The sequence below is a fragment of the Dendropsophus ebraccatus genome, chromosome 1 (genome assembly GCF_027789765.1).
Source record: "Dendropsophus ebraccatus isolate aDenEbr1 chromosome 1, aDenEbr1.pat, whole genome shotgun sequence".
In the NCBI taxonomy this organism is placed as follows: Eukaryota; Metazoa; Chordata; class Amphibia; order Anura; family Hylidae; genus Dendropsophus; species Dendropsophus ebraccatus.
In genome coordinates this window covers 144,624,231-144,633,715 of record NC_091454.1, presented here as the reverse complement: position 1 = coordinate 144,633,715, position 9,485 = coordinate 144,624,231, and positions in this window count along the sequence as shown.

Here is a 9,485-nt window from a genome sequence, read left to right as displayed (position 1 = left end):
TATAGTATATAACACAATAAAACAAACACCTGGGTCCGGGCGTCTCACCTGGGTCCGTTCATCTCCTCTTCTCTTCACTCTTGTGGCTGCGCTCCCCTTGTCCTGGCGCCGATGGTCTAGTGAAGTCACTGGAGCACCGACACCACAAGGACAGAGCGGCCACTTGTGACCACAGGGAAAACACTTCCTGCGGCCACAAGAGTGACTGACAAGAAGGGAGCCAGTGGCTCCCGCCCTGTCAGTGATGCTGCATGTAACTGTGAGCGCTCATTACGAGTGCTCATAGTTACAGTTCAGATCACAGCAGCAAGGGGGGCAGCGGCCCTGTCTAGCGGTCTTGAGCACAAGAGAAGAGCGGGGCGTGGGGGCCCCCCTGGATCATGGGGGCCCCAAGCGATTGCTTGGGGTGCTTGGTGCCAAAGACCGCTACTGGGCCTAATTTATCATGATTTATGCCTGCTAGAAGATTTATCATAATTCCTGGGAGCCAAGGAATGGTATAGAAAATAGAAGGCCCAGTTCATATCATGTTCTGTCCATAGTCTTAGGCTATGTTCACACTGCGTATGATTCCGTCCGTAGATTGTACGCAGTACTCGGCTGAAACTATGGGCGTGGGAAAAATACACACGCGGCCGGATGCGTACGAACCGCGAACATACGCCCGTTGTACAGTTATGCTTCCCTAGCTTGTTTTGAAGCGATCTGAAACACGTGATTTACTTGGAAATCTTCGCCCAGCCCCGTAAACCACACAGAACCTTTTGGATCGAAAAATCAAGTTCAATTTGGCTGAAATAAGTACTTCGTACGGGACCGCATGAAAATCCACGGCCGAGAGTTTCAACATTTCCATCCTCAAACAATGGTCTTGTTCATTTTTCACGGCGCCGTATCCGGCCCGATCCGGCCGTAAGCTCATACGTAGTGTGCCCTGTGCGGGCGTATATCGTATACTTTCAAGCGAACGCATCAACCTCAAAACTACGTGCGTATATACGCAGTTCACACTACGGACGGAATCATACGCAGTGTGAACATAGCCTTAACCCCTTAACAACATCGGGCGTAAACTTACGCCCTGGCGCCCTGGTACTTAGCACATCAGGGCGTAAATTTACGCCCGATGTTTCCCCGATCGCTGCGTGTTCACACACAGCGGTCGGGGAAGATGGCCTGCTATAAATCATAGCAGGCCATCATAGCTTCTCGGCACAGGGGGTGGTTAACACCCCCCGTGCTTACGATCGCTGCTATAGGCTGATCAATTCAGATCAGCCAATAGCGGCAATCGGAACCTTTCCGGGTCGGCACCGACCGAGGACGGCACCGACCGCCATTACGAAAGTGCGCTGCTAATCAGCAACTCCTCCTTTTTGGCGTAGGGTGTTTTTTTTCTATATTCTACTGCCACGGTCTGCTTATAAGTGCCGCACATAAGTTTGTTGGCGTAGATTTTTTTTATACTTACTGTAAAAAAAACACGTAAAAAACACTACATTACACCACACTACATTGAATAAAGTTTGACACTACACCACTACATACCCCATATACTAGTCCCCATATAAAGATGGCCCCCAGGGTGTTTTCGGTGTCAGAGGGATACGTTATTATTGCCTCCGACACCGAAACAGCCAGTGAGAATGAATGGGAGGGATCCTTCTTTCCTCCATTCATCCTCATCATCCAGTGACGTGTCTGGGGGTAGCGTAGCGTACGCTGCCCCCCAGACACGTCTTTTCCGCCAGTACCGTCCCAATAAGAGATGACGGTATGGTGTGAAATTCTACAAACTCTGTGAGAGTACCTCTGGGTACACTTACAGATTTAGGGTACATGCACACTGCGGAATGGCGAAGGATAACCCTTTGTGCATTCCGCAGCTGGCACCCGCCGGCGGACTGATGGAGGCGCGCGTCTCCATCCGTGTCATAGACTCCATGTTATGCACGGGCGGATTCCGTCGTCCATCCAAAGAATGAACACGTTGGACGGAGAGCGGAATCCGCCCGTGCATAGAATGGAGTCTATGACACGGACGGAGACGTGCGCCTGCATCAGTCCGCCAGCGGGTGCCAACTGCGGAATGCACGAAGGGTTATCTGTCGCGATTCCGCAGTGTGCATGTACCCTTAGAGTGTATGTAGGAAGGAACACCCGAATCCAGCCCCAGATGCCCCCTCCCCTCCCATCCTCGGAGTTAGTGGGGACATCGTCCGGGAACTGATCTTCCCACTGCTGGATAAAGGTTACCACCACCTGTACGGGGATAACATTTATACCAGCACCCCCTCTTCCGGTCCCTCGCTGCCCGAGCTACTGTAGCTTGCGGCACGATCCGAACATATCAGAAGTAGTAATAGCGCCCTAATATTTAGCAGCCATGGAGCGGACCCAGCGCTTTTGGATATGAAGGACCCCGTATCGCACCAGGACAACATTTTCCAGGTGACGTCCCCCACACTGGAGAACAGGAGACCCCAGAAGAAGTGCAGAGTGTGGCGTAACAGGGGGATCAGGAAGGACACCATTTCCAGTGTGACGCCTGTCCTGATCACCCCGGCCTCTGCATATTGGATCGCTTCAAGGCGCACCACACGTCACTGGGGTTCTACATTATCTAAATTCTGTCCCTTATTCCTATTTCAGGGGTCACGTTGGTCCGGGGATTATTCTGATCGCCATTATGGAGTCGGGAAGGAATTTTTCCCATTGATGAGGCTACTGTCGTCTGCCTCACGAGGGGTTTTTGCCTTCCTCTGGATCAACACAGGTTGAATTTGATGGACACCTGTCATTTCCAACCTTATAAACTAATAATTGGCCTAATACCCCCAAATAAATTAGAATTGTCCCTTTTTCCCAGCTAAATAGGTATGGCCGCCATTCCCATTAGAGGATGCCATGATGCAATTACAAAGCCTCTGTGCGGCCAGGACAGTAGAAACCCCCCACAAGTGACCCCATTCTGGAAACTACACCCGATAAGGAATCTAACAAGGGGGGCAGCGGGGATATGGCCCCCAAGTGACGGCCACATTTGGGACGTGAAAATGAAAAAAATGGTATTTTTTATTTTCTCGGCACATGTTCTACGTAAGTGCCTGTCACCAGTGGGGTCCATATGCTCACTGCACCCCTTGTTAGATTCCTTATGGGGTGTAGTTCCCAGAATGGGGTCACTTGTCGGGGGTTTCTACTGTCCTGGCAGCACAGGAGCTTTGTAATTGCGACATGGCCTCCATCCTCCATTCCAGCCTCTAAATGGCGCTCTGTCCCTTTGGTGGCTTGCCCTGTGCCCATATGGCACATTATGCCCACATATGGGGTATTTTCGTAATCAGGGGAAACTACCCTACACGTTTTGTGTTAATTTTCTTTTTTAACCCCTTGTGGAAATGGAAAAAATCAAGGCTAGACCAACATTTAGTGTAATTTTTGTAAATCATTAATCTTGTCATGATTTTTTCATTTTCACAAGGGGCTAAAAGATAAAAAAAAACACTAAATGTGTAGAGCAATTTCCCCTGAGTACGGAAATACCCCACTTGTGTACATAAAGCACCATTCGGGTGCAGGGTAAGCCTCCGAAGGGAAGGAGCGCCATTTCGTTTTTGAAGGCTGGATTTGGATGGAATGGATTTTAAGGGGCCATGTTGCATTCAAAAGGCCTCTGTGTTGCCAAGACAGTTGAACCCCCCCACAAGTGACCCCATTATGGAAACTACACCCCTCAAGGAATGTAACAAGGGGTGTAGTGAGCATATGGACCCCACTGGTGACGGGCACAAATGTGGAACAATGTGGCGTGAAAATGAAATATTACATTTTTTACACTATAATGTTGGTTTAGCCTTGAATTTATCATTTTCACAAGGGGTTAAAAGAGAAAAAAACACACAATATGTGTAGAGCAATTTCCCCCGAGTCCGTAAATACCCCACATGTGGACATAAAGCGCCATGTGGGCGCAGGGCAAGCCTCCAAAGGGAAGGAGCGCCATTTGGATTTTGGAGGTTGGATTTGGCTAGAATGGATGATGAACGCTATGTCGCATTTACAGAGCCCTCGTGCTGCCAAAACACTGGAAACCCCTAACAAGTGACCCCATTCTGGAAACTGCACCCCTCAAGGAATCTAACAAGGGGTGCAGTGAGGATATGGACCCCTTGATGACGGGCACATTTGTGCCATGAAAGTGAAAAAATGAAATTTTTTACTTTTACGTCACATTGTTCCACATTTGTGCCCGTCACCAGTGGGGTCCATATGCTCACTGTGCCCCTTGTTAGATTCCTTGAGGGGTGTAGTTTCCAGAATGGGGTCACTTGTGGGGGGTTTCCAGTGTCTTGGCAGCACGAGGGCTCTGTAAATGCGACATGGCCCTTGAAATCCTTTCCAGTGAAATTCAGCTTCCAAAAGCCAATTGGCGCTCCTTCCCTTTGGAGGCTCGTGCTGCGCCCCCTTGGCACTTTATCGCCACATGTGGGGTATTTCCGTACTCGGGAGAAACTGCGCTACACATTTTGTGTCTTTTTTTTCCTCTTATCCCTTTAAGAAAATGAAAAATTGAAGGCTAGAACAACGTTTTAGTGTAAAAAATAAATTTTTCTTTTTTCACGCCATATTGTTCGGAAAATCTGTGAAGCACCTGTGGGGTCCAAATGCTCACAGCACCCCTTGTTACATTCCTTGAGGGGTGTAGTTTTCTAAATGGTGTCCCTTTAGGGGTGTTTTTTAGGTTTTGGCACCCCAGAGCCTCTGCCAACCTGAAGTGGTACAGTCAGAAATGACCAAATATAACGGAGGCGTTGAAATTCACTAGGCGCTCCTTTGTATCTGAGGCTTGTGGTTGCGTCAAATAGCGCAATAGGGCCACATATGGGGTATTTTTTATAAACTGCAGAAACGGGGCAATAATTATTTGGGTGCATTTCTCTGGTAATAGGTTTATAATTATGAAAAATATTGGATTACAATAAAATCTCTGCACAGAAAATTAAAATTTTCAAATTTCTTACACACTTATTTCTGTGACTCCCCTAAAGGGTTAAAACACTTTATGGATATGCTTTTGCAGAGTGTGGGGGGTGCAGTTTCTGAAATGGGGTGCTTTGTGGGGCTTTCTAACATACAGGCCCCTCAAATACACTTTAAACCTGAACAGGTCCCTAAAAATATCTGATTTTGAAATTTTACTGAAAATTTGGAAATTTGCTGCTAATGTTTTAAGCTTCCTATTGTCTAAAAAAAATGAAAGATCGTTTAATAAATGCCGCCAACATAAAGTAGACATGTTGCTAATGCTATTTAATATATAATTTATGTGGTATAACCACTTTCTGTATACGCAAAAAAGTTTCAAAGTTGGAAAAATGCAGTTTTTCACATTTTTTCACATTATTTGGGTTTTTTTCATAAAGATTTGTTATGATTATCGACTCCAATTTACCAGAAATGTAAAGTACAATATGTCACGAGAAAACAATCTCAGAATCAGCCGGATAGGTAAAAGCATCCCGAAGTTATTAATGACTAAAGTGACACTGGTCATATTCATAAAATTTGTCTCTGTCATTAAGGCCATTTCAGGCTCTGTCCTTAAGGGGTTAAAGTGTACAATGTATGTTTATCAACAGGCATCTTGTTGCAATTGAGTTCCATTGTAAAAGAAGTAGGTTCTTTTTAGATTCATTAACTCTGCTTGCCACATAGTCTGTCCTCTCAAAAACAAATCCAAACAAATCCTATTACATCATTGTTGTATAAGCATTCTGTTTCATCCCATTTTACCTTTGTCTAACAAATAAAAAACACAAATTAAAAGGAAACTTTAACAGCCTAATCAAAATGTAAAGTGAATTGGGCTTATTGAATGTTTAAGGGGGTTTGCCAAGATATTTTACTTGTCCCCTATCCATAGGATGTGACCATTAATTCCCATAATTGTCATTGGAGCCACCAGAAATAGTCTCTTCTCCGACGGCTCCAAAGACCTCCCGCAATCTCATACTTGTCCCCAATCCTGTGAATAGAGGACAAGTAAAAATAACTTGGCAAACCCCTCCAAGTTTTAAGTTCAATTGGCCTATAATAAAGGTGCAATTCTTGGTGCACAATTGCCATATTTGTTACAAAATCTACTAGTGAATTTATTTATTTTGACTGTATTCATAGACACCAGGTCAACAATTTACATTTGGGTTTCCGTTTGATCTCTGTCATGGCGTATGTTTAGTTGCTGCACTGGAATAGCTGCTGCGCGGTGTAAAGGTATACATGTTGGAGCCTAGAACTGATGCCTATAAGTGGACCTACATGTTTCATATATGCAACATATACAGTGGCAATAGTACTGCTACCTCACAACCTATAAGTGAAATGGATTTTTTGAAGGCTTGCAGCATTTCATGTAAAGAACATGCCTACAACTTTGAACAAACTTCAGTGTGTATAAATATTCAACCCCCCCCCCCCCTTCTAAAGTCAGTACTTTTTAGAGACACTTATTTAGCTAGTCACGGCTCTCTGCCTGTCAATAATCCCTGCAGAGCATGACTAGTCACAGGCAGCTCCCCGCCCAGATGACTAGTTGGCGCCCCTCTCCCAGCCTCCTGTGCCAGAATAAAACTCCTTTTTCGCCAGTGTAAAGCTACTACTGTAGTTACTGCTGGTAGCCTCGGGGAGCTGCACAGTGGATCTCTACTGTGCAGCTGGACACCATATCAGCACAACTGTGTTGCCGCATATATGGCTTTTCAGAAAAGTGCGTATATAGTTCCAGACCATGTTACACTTAGACTGCACATAGGGGAACCTCATTTCACTAAGCATAGGACTTCTGAAGGAAATTGATTGCACCAGAACTTATTTGGTGCTTCATAGCAAATTTACATACCTATTTTCAATTTTACATTTTCCAAAAAATAAAAAAAAATGAAAACACAGGTTGTAATGTAGTAAAAAAGTTAAAACGCCAAGGGGGTTAATACTTATAAAAAAAACACTATACACCTGACAGACACTGCATGCCGTGATGTAAAACAAGCCTATTTTTTGAAAAAGAAAAGACACAGACACAGTGATTATACCCATCTCACTAACCTTTGATCATACTGTGATTTTTTTGTTTTCTATCTACTTTCTACTATACTCTATGGTCACCTGGAGATGAAATTGACATGATGATACTTAATAATTATGCTGAGGTTATCATGGTCTCCCTCAGTGCTGAAGTGTGTATTAAACGGCCTTTCAGAGCCATAATTATGTTGCAAGGAAATACAAGCAAGGATACTTATGATTTATCTAGCGCTATACTTATTCCCTTAATACTATATTACTGCAACCATGCAGTCACTCCTACATTGCCATGGGACACCAAGCTAAAACGGTTAGCAGACACTATATTGACAAACTGGAACTATTATTATTATTCTGTCAATGCATATCCACTAAGTGGATGAGATGCAAGAAGTGTGCTTATAAATGTTGGATAGTAATACGGTTTTGCCTAAGGCATTTGTCAAAGCCCTAAACTAAGAATTTCAATGATATGTTGAACCAAGGGAGAATCTCTGTTGATATTTAATTGTTTACACCATTGGGGGAATACATTATGAACTCCTTCACAAACTGGTTGTTAATGGTTTTCAGGAGCTCAGTCCTGTATTGATCACTTGTTCTGAGAAGCCTAATCCTGTTAGCATAGGCCAGACTACTCTTTGTGCCACACGAGACACAGGAGTAAGCCATACTTCCTTTGATCACTAGAAGATGATAATAGTCACTGATACTTGACCGTAACATTTTAATGTGACCGTTAGGGGGTTAATGGTCTCCTCTGTTATGGGAATTGTCAGAACAGTTGAATATAAAATGGGAATTGTACATGTACAGTACCTAGATAAATATTCATTCCCTGGTAGGCTTTGTATACATTGATCAGCAGAAAAAATCCATATGAACATGATCTCAGAGTGAAAACAAATCTCTACAATGCTTCACATTAATTACAATTATTAAATGCAGAATAAGTCACTAATCGGCACTTGACAAGTGGAGATTATTTTCATAACCATTCAAAGGTCAGTCAATTGAATGGGATCTATTAAAGCTGCCAGTTTACCAGCCTGGAGTCATGTGGCAGAGATTCCATGCCTCAATAGCGCTACTATTGTCACTGGGCATCAGGTAGTTAATGGGGTTTTTTAAAATGAATTATAATTAAAATTTCAAATAAATTATGTTTTTATATTAAATACATATTTTTCAAGAGTGGCTCTTTATCCTCATTTTCTATTTTAGCATCTATATTATTCAATAATTCTGAAATTTTGCAGTTTTTACTCTACTTTTCTTTTATTTTTTTTTACCATTAAGCCTATAGACACGGGATGATTATCTGCCCAATCAGGATGAATCAGGCAGATATCACTCTGGTTGATAAAGATAACGATCAGCAGTGGAGCCGATCATTGGCTGATCATTGTCTTTCATCATGTTTAAAAGTCATCGTCCATCGCGTGTAATAGTGATGCACGGCCGACGGCTGATGTGACAATGAAGAAAAAAAATAAAGATTATACTTACCTGCCCAGACTCTCCTGGTGTCCTGCTGTCTTATTTCTGTATTCACCACTCAATATAGCTGCCTCCAGCACTTCTGAACCTATCTCTGAAGTGACAGGCCACTCAGCCAATCACTGGCCGTGGCGATGTCCAGTCTTCAGAATTGTCAGAGGTGGCTGTGGTGACTGGGGAACACAGGAACAAGGCAGCAGGACACTGGAGGAGCCTGGACAGGTAAGTATAATCTTTTTTTTTTTTTTTTTTTACACCAAAGCAAGGGCTGCATGGACATTGCTAATTATGTCCATGTAGCCCTTGCTGCACAATAATCAAGCCATATAATAGGCTTTGTAAGCCGTTCTAGCAGATTAGCACTCGCTTACCCAGGATGTCAGGCCATGTAATACGGCTCTTAAACTAAGCTGACACTTCCTCTATTGTAAAGACCCCTTTCCAGCAGTCTCCTCCTTATCATCACAGACTAGGTTTACAATAAAAGGTGGTGCCAGTAGATAGATAACACAGGATCTTCACAATAGCTAAAGCTTAGAGCTTAGTTTTCTCTCCATGTAGAATGACCTCTGCACAGATTTTAAATATAAAAAAATCTATTATTGTGAATTGGAGCTTGTTATAAAACCTACTACTTAGTGCTGTTAAAACAGTTCAGGCCAGATGGCTGCCCCATAACAATGTACTCAAAATAAAAAGTCTTACTATCTGGCTCTAATCAGCAAAAAGAAAATCTAGGTGATACATTCACTTTAAGTTTATGAGAAGGAGAGGGGGATAAAATACACGGGGGTGGGGGTGGGGGGGAGTTATCAAAGCTTGTATGATTAAAGGGGTTGCAATTAAGCTCCATTTACTTCAATGGAACTAAGTTTCAAAACCCCACCCAAACTGGAGCC